The sequence below is a fragment of the Cyphomyrmex costatus genome, unplaced genomic scaffold (genome assembly GCF_001594065.2).
Source record: "Cyphomyrmex costatus isolate MS0001 unplaced genomic scaffold, Ccosl1.0 scaffold332, whole genome shotgun sequence".
Lineage (NCBI taxonomy): Eukaryota > Metazoa > Arthropoda > Insecta > Hymenoptera > Formicidae > Cyphomyrmex > Cyphomyrmex costatus.
The window spans coordinates 668,759-677,638 of NW_017277473.1; the positions used below are offsets into that span (position 1 = coordinate 668,759).

The 8,880-nt window shown below is 31.8% G+C and overlaps 1 protein-coding gene across 1 annotated transcript in view; it reads right to left on the bottom strand.

Moving 5' to 3' along the window:
- Window positions 1-8,880, bottom strand: part of LOC108775992 (myelin regulatory factor) — a 24,181-nt gene that overhangs the window by 8,498 nt on the left and 6,803 nt on the right. The gene's annotated exons all lie outside the window — the stretch shown is intronic.

Consider the following 8,880-nt stretch of genomic DNA (forward strand, 5'->3'; position numbering starts at 1 on the left):
ATATATATATATATATTATATATACATATATATTTATGTTGTAATACTGTTTAACATATAAAATATAATTATGAGTGTCAAAATTGTTGCTCTGCGCCTATTTCAAACATACATACGTAAAAGATTGTCGTCGTCATTTGTTGCATCATAAGTTGCAAGAGTTCATGTGAGAGATGCATCTACGTGGGAAAGAGATTTCAAGTAAAGCATATTGTAAGTTACCGTCCCTGATAGTTTTTAGTGAGGGAGAAAGTTGATTTATTGAATGGACACGAACAAATTTCACGGATGATTGCGACTAGAAGACGATGCAGTTGAATGAACAAAACGTCAACGGGCGAAGGAAAACAGTAGCGCGAACAACAGAATTTTTTGCAACAATTCCTAAATTCCACGTATACCGTCCGACGGAAATGTCTGTTTTTAGACACCGAAATTATAGGGAACAATCTATCAGATTTACAATTTTTTCACGATGGAAATTGCGCGAGACTTAAAGAAAAAAATTACTAACTACTCGGCAAAGTCTAAAAATCTTAAAGCAATTATTGGTCTCCCTAATCAACATTGATACTCTCGATCCTGTTTTGAAATGTAGAAACGCAAGCATGTATATATATATATATATAGTTAAGCGCTTAAGACTACAAGCAAAGCGTTGTAATACGTTACTTCCGGTCAAACATTCATAAACGCTTAAGCGTTGGGAGCCGAGAGTAAGGACACTTTTCAAGTGAATAACGAGACGTTTGCGTCGCGTCGTCTCGCCAAAAGTTTTCCAATATTAGAGCAATTATTAATCGTCACATTATTCATCAATATTTAATGTTACGCAGTATAAAGTTGGAGAATTATTCTTATTTTGAATTATTACATTTTATCAAAACCGGATAAAGATAGTAATCATAATACAGTAATCATAAAAATACACAGTAATAATTTATTTTATATTATAAGATAATCCTGTAAAAATAAAACTGTCATATAGAAAAGTTTAAAACATAACGTAAAAGTAAAAAATTCAAGTGATAAATGTATGATAATAAATATATACGGTAAAACAACTTAATTATTTAATTAACACATGTCAATCAATCAGGTTCAACAAACGCGAGGCTTTAAATTTTTTCATGTAAAGATGTTAAATTATAGACTCACATTTTCAGTGATTCCATAGAGTGACAAGTTTTCGATTTTTGATAAATAACGGATTAATAAACAGAAATAATTATATTACAAGTCGATATCACGAAAATTAACAAAAATTAATGAAACCGGAGCAACTATCAAAGAGTATTCTCTTCGATAATAGTTCCAATAGTTCAAAGTATATCCAAAGCTTAAAATTTTATATCTTTGACTAATTTGTCACGATAAGTATCTTTCTTTGCTATTGACCGCAATAAAAGCTACCATTTTTAAATAATGGCAAATGAAGTCTAGGATGTGCATGGCGCCTAGCGTTTACGGAAAGAGTTGGAGGGGTAAGTTACGAGGGTAGATGAGTCGTTGCCAGCCAACCCTTTATCAAGGTATCGACCAAACACCGCCCCCGTGAGCATGGTTGGCCGTTTAAATCTGAATATCATTACACCAATATGCACCAAATATGCGTAGTTATAAATTAGCAAAATTATTATTTATATATGAAAATTAGAAGTGTTATTTTGTGAAAAACTCATTTTTAACCTTTCAATACATAAAATATTTCTATTAAAATATATTACATATATATATGTGTATATATATTAGAAATGTGTTAGTATACGTAAATTAAAAAAATGATTTTAAAAAAATGGAACATAGCAAAATATTTATTTTATTCAAGTAAATTAGAATTAATTGTAATTGATAACACAAAGAAATGTTACTTTCACTCAATGTAATTATATACATCTTTTCTCGTCGCGCAATGTGTAAGAATGTTAATTTCAGTTGAAGCAAAGTCTCCAATCCCGGATAAAACAATTTGTGTAATAATTGCGTTTATTCCAATCAAGTCTCGAATGATGTAAAAAGACTTATGTATATAAAGACGTATGTAGGCTTTCGACCTCTATGCCTGACGACCACTTTCTCCGGCAAAGCAAATAGAAATGCATCGTGGACAGCGACTTGTCTATGAAAATTGGCCGGCTTTCATCCTCTTCGCAACAAAATATAGAGGAATATATAGAAATGTTTATAACTGTTGTAATCCACACGGCGATAGAAAGTAATACTAACGCATCCATGCAACACCATTATATGTATTATTCTTGTGACACGTGTACCATCACGATCATATCGTAAACGTTTAAACAGAGGAAGTTAATCGAAACCCAGTTGTCGATTTCACCCCTGTTAATCGTTGGGGTTCATGCAGCTGCCGCATCGTAAGCACAGTGCAAATCCGATGGAGTTCCACCTGAGGTCTAAATGATTAGCAGGGTGTAGCATTCTTTTTCACGGCCATTAAGAGGTTTTCGAGAGGGGTCCGAACAAGTTGCGGACAGGTGTTAAACTGCTGTTCATATGATCACGAATATATCGATATCTATCATGTATACCTTTAACAAAATTTTGACATAATTATGTTTACTACATAAAAGTTATATAAAATAATAATTTTGTTTTAAACAGTAAATATAGCATAAACAAACAAACGTAATTAATAAAGTCAAGATTGCGTAATATATCATAGAATCCACTTTTACCTACTTAAAAATTTTAATTGAAAGAAAAAAAGTAATTTTCCTTATTCATTTTCTTATTTATTTTAGAATTAACCGATCAAGCCTCGCGCATTATTATTGAAAAAAAAATAATATATGATAATTTCAAAAATTAATAATAAAATATTTAAGATCAACTAACATTAATATCTAGTCTCGACTGTATTCGGTATTTTTAATTTATTTTAATTAGGAAAATAATTACAGAATATTTATACTAAATTTCAAAAATAAAAGTCAGAATTGACACTATGTTGCATCAATTACTTCCATTATTTTAAATTTGATAACTATATGTATAATATTATAATTGACTAAATTCAGTTCCAAAAAAAAAAAAATTTTTTTAATAATATATAAATTATTTTCCAATATTCTACGACAAACATATGTTTCGAATAAACACGAAAAAATTAATTTCGGAGATGGAAGGAAAAATATCGATTGACATTTTTATTTCATTAAACATATTTTAGAAACTATTTTCCCTTACTGAAAATAAATCCGTATTTTTTCATTTTTTTCAAAAATATTACCAACTATTTTTTGTAATACGACCCTACATTTTACAATTATGACTTTATAATTTTATTGTTTTATATTCTAGTACGATCTCGTAAAAATTAACATAATCAATTAACAGTGTAATAGAGAATGGAATTTTACTTCGCTTGAGGTTCGCGACGATTAAAAATATATAAATTAAATATAAATATTAAAAATATAAAAAAATAAAGACTAATAGAACGAGCAACCATAAGATATATACCTTGACATCTTAAGATGGTTAAACTTGTTCTATTGGCCTTTATCCTTCATATTTAATTTTAATACAAGTTATTACATAATTTTTTGCTAAGTATTAAATTTTGTGACTGTAATAACATTCGTAAAATAGAGAAAGCACTGTGTTGCAAAAATTTTATATTAATATTTAATTACCTGTGACGTTAAGTAAACGACGAGCGTTAACTTGATTGATAATATTAGCATCTTCATGATGATCGTTTGGATGATTTCGTCCATTTTGATCATTAGATTGATGATGAAGTGCCCACGAAAATTCCATGGCGATGGAAGTATTTTAATAAACTTGTATCACTCTCGAAAAATTGTCTGGGATATAGGACTAGACTTTATAAAACGACACTTCATTGCTATATAATTAATATCGCGAAAAATTGAATTTTAACTTAAAACATTTAATCTATGAAATAAATATCACTTTGCTTGCATATAATTTGTTCAGGTATCGCATGGGTCTTTACATTTTACATAGCACTTCATAATTTTTTTCACAAAAATTTTCCATTTCAATTAAACAACAAATTATTAAAATTTATTCGTTACAAATCCGCTACAGAATATTCTGATGGCGAAATATTGACGATACTTTGAGATGGTAATTTATATAGTTAGTATTGAATCTCTCTCTCTCTCTCTCTCTCTCTCTCTCTCTCTCTCTCTCTTTGATTGTCCGTCGCGAAAATGAGGACGTAGATCGCTCGTAGTCCTGGTTTTCTAGTTGGGCAACGAAACACAACAGTCTACGGTAGTTCACAACTTAATCGCGAGTCTCCTCCTCGGAGGGCTCCAGTACCTCCACCATATTCCAAGTATAGAGGGGATTTCCTCTTTGACTAGAGGGCGGCGCTTATTTCAGACTAAAAGGGGTGGTTATACGCAGCCCCTTTCTTCAATATATACTATTGTACATAAGACGTCACACGAATCCAAAGATTTATGTTTTTCTTATAAATTGCAATTAATGTTTTTCTTTATTCGTTCTAAATTCAGATATCGATTATCAATTAACGAAAATTTGATATTTAAATTACGTATCTATCAATAGACCGAATAACTTATCACGCACGATTAAAATATAATATATAAAATTAAGGAGTATATTTTACATTCATTTATAGGTATATTATTTCAAGAAAAAATGTGAATAATATGATTACTTCTAAGACACTTCTAACTAATTCAAACAAAATTAAATCAATTTTTAACATTATATTTCGATAAACCATTTCCTTTTATATACATATAATTATGATGATTGTTACATGGCCATAATAATATGAAAAAATATAAATTGTACACATAATTAAAAGAGACAGTTTTTCTAAAATTGTTTGTTTATAATAATATTTATATCGCAATATATGTGTTAAAAGCTATATACAGCAATACTAACTAACAACGCCATCTTGATTGAACAAATTGTCTATTTGTATCGTCTCTTTGTCGATTAACGATGACTTAAACGCGCATCATCGTTCATACGTATGAAACATTAAACAATTACAGAGGGGCTTGTAGATCCAATTATTCTATCAGAATTCTTTCGGTAAACACCTGCTGTTCACAACACGCCCGTCACTTTTGCACCGAGTGAGAGAGCGTGAATCCATTTCTCGTCGCGTGCATAAATGTTCACGGGTGCGTGTAATCGGCATCACGCATTAAGTGCCCGCTCGCGTTGCGTTGTATCGACCCTCCGTTTATATTGCCATTAACACAACCGGGACCGGGCACACACACCGAACGAACATTTCCCAGGCTCGCTTTTGAAGACCACGCTATCGGAAAAGGGCGACGGTGTATAGTGGCAGACCGATAATATGCAAATGTTTGCTTCTGGTTAAATGGCCATTTACTTATTCATCGCTACTCTGAACGCTACATTTATCTTCTGTCATTTCTCATTTGCGAAAAGGATAATTGCCTTCGTAAATCTTTCGGTTGCGCTGCTTCGTGAGCCTCCTGTACACAAAGACTCTCTATCATAATGCGACTTTGAAAACATGCACGGTATGTGATGTGTATCGCCTATAAACGTTGCGTCAAGATATGTAGAACGAGAATGGTCGGCAATTACAAGCAGTGTCGCCGATGATTAATTAAGCTCGACTTACATATTACAGAATTTGCAATCTGAATAACTACCTGCCGTAAGGAAACGAAAGAAAAAAATATGAAAATCTGTGACATTCGCGGTAACATCTGTTACAAGGTATCACTTGATCACATGTATAACAAATATGTATTTCCATTATTAATTTTTTCTTTCAATACGTAAGAAGATCAATAACAATTATATACTTAAAATGCAAAGATGATTTTACATACTTATTGCAGAATATTTTATAATCGTTGAATAGTATTGTCATTCGATAACTCTGTGTCATTAATGGATACAAATTAATTCCTGTGTCTATAGCCGGATCTTTTTTTAAAAATCTGCTGTTTAATTTTATCTTGTGATCACACGTAGCGTGATATTACAATTACAGAAACCTGCGAGGCCGCGCTAGCAACTATCAACATTTCATTATGCCTTACAGTACTAATGGAATTTGCATACAACCGGCATTGTCGGTGTTCTTCGTGCTGATTCAATTGTTCACCTCATCATCAGATTCTTATCAGAATTACAAATAGTACGGCATATTTTCCGCAATACCTGATTTATTGCAACGTGGAAAAGATATATTTAATTGTACTGCTAAAATATTGTGTTTGAACTAAAGTAATAATACACTTTACGTTATCAGCAATTACAAGTTGCAAATTGTGAAGTTAGATAAATCATTACTTGAAATCGCACACAAGGGAGATATTATTTAATAACAAACGACAAAAAATTAGCAGCTGTACACGCAAATTTTTAATTATTTTAGAATAATTTTATAGATAAAAGAATGTTGTTATACTCTTGAAAAAAGTGCTTTATTCAATACTCAATATAAAAAAAATTGATTACACAAAAATTTCTTTTATTTATTACACTAGACAATAATTATTAATTAAACTGCTTGTCTATAAATCGCACAAGTTTGGTATGCGCAATTATCGCGGTCCAATTTCAGGCCAGTACAATGGAGCAATTAACCGATGTAAGTGTCAAAATGATTTATGATACGTGATTGTAGAAGTCAACAACGAGAATAAATAAGAAAAGGAGAAATATGAATTTTCTCCTTTGTAATCAAAGTATTTGAACGGCCATCCAGCTTGGCTGTCTTACGGCAAATCGTATAGACTATCACTGTGGTTAACGTCACTGCGATTATCGGAGGTATCTGTATTACACGCGCGCATAAAAGCCATGATTTCTGAAGTATTGCTCTCTCTCGACTCATGTACTCGCGCATCGGTTCAAGGAGAATCTCGAAGGATAGTAAAAGTATGCAGCTCGTGCTTTAGCGATACAAACTCACATAAAATGCCACGTTTCTCCACAATTCGAATCTTTTCTATAATTAATATTTTATACATTTTTTTCATCGATTTCCTTTTTTGCTCGTGTAAATATCATTTTGTCATACCAATTTTACTCTTTTTGTTATCAATTTTGACTAAACACATATTAATAAATATAAATTACAAGTAAAAACAAATTATTAAAATTTATTGAAAAAATTCGTCATTAGAAAGATGTCAGGTCTTTTAAAAACGTATCTATAATGAGCACTGATGATAGTTCATAACTTTGGATGGTCTATTTGATGCGTGCCGCATCGGCATGAGTTCACGATAATTGAATACTCTTCAACGGCGATGAGAATTATTTAAAGTTTCACTGTAAATTTGTATAGCGTGAATTGTTACGTTAGCCACACCTATACCTTTCACCTGACAAGTTAACTTGCGCATGAACAACTTGCTCGATACACCTCTATATTTATTTGATCGTGTTCAGAAATCCGCCGCAGATTACAAAGCGATGATGAGATATTATGAAACGTGTACTTTGTTAAATCATTAAAAGACACATTCAAGAAGTTAGATATATATAAATTGAAAAAATCGGAGTCACTCTTTCCGTAAAATCTACAGGCATATACACAATCTACAATCTATACACTATCAATTCTTGAAATCTCACTTTAGTATTAGTATTTTTAAATTTTGATTTTACATCAAAACATTAAAAGAAAGGCATCTATTATAAGATACTGAGTTCACTTTGAGTAACTGCTGGAAATCTATGAATAGAATTTAAAAAAATAATAGGTCATTTTTTGAAAGAAATTTAGTAAGAGATACTGTAAAATAAAATTTAATTCGAAGTGAGCAAATCGTAAAGTCAAAAAATTATGCTCATAATATCAGATGCCTCGAAAAATCGATAATAAAATGCAAAGTACAATAGTATTGCAATTTAAAAACTTTATTTAATGTTTCTAAAATACAAACAAGCCTAGCCAGTATGCGTGCAGAATGATGCATTGTATCCAAGATTCGGCTTTAGGTTTATTGAAAGCATTTTATTACTGTACAATAACATTCATACCTCAGCAAAGACTGTCATTCGAGCATCACGAGTTCCACGTTTTACAGTTTTACAATCGTCAAATCTAACGTCTAGAATTAAGCAGTACAACATACATATTCTATATCTTTCTATCAATATGACCTTACTCTGTCACACTACATGCAGAATTTATTGCAAAATGTTTACTTATTAAATAACAAACAAGGTTTAAAGACTCATCTCTCAGTGACCTCCATCGTGCATCAGTCATACCTGATCGAATTTCTGCTCGGGTTCTTTTTTACAACGACTACAGATCTAATAAAATGCATTTTCCACTAAATACTTTTCAGCCCAAAAACAATGAATTCATGGTGGAACCATAGCACTTATTAGTTTAGCAGAAACGCTGCTATCTCATATTAGGAACTTATCTCATAATAGGGGACACTTTTCTCTATCAATTCTCTCTTTATTGTGTACATTGCTAAATTTTCTTTTCAGGTCTCCATCCATTTTTCAACCTTATCGAATGAAATATCGTTTTTCCATGAATGATAGATTCTCTAATTCGTAACTTTGAAAATAAATTCAATATTTACTATCATTTTGCGAACGATAAGGATTCGCGTCCGGAATTCTCGCGTGTGCTCGTGCATTTAACCCAAACGCCTGACCTCATCCACACATCGCTCATCCATGACACGCTCGCCTACGAATGCGAATGTTATTGCCAAAGCAATAAATATGGTAATGTGTCTAACGTGGGCGTGCGTACGTACGTATCCACGGAATAAAACAGTCATGTCCAAGCATTTAGATCGCCTGGAAGACTATTGGTTCGCGCATACGTATATATTATAAATCGGCCTGTATTTCAGAGGGCGGAGGGGGGGGTGGGGG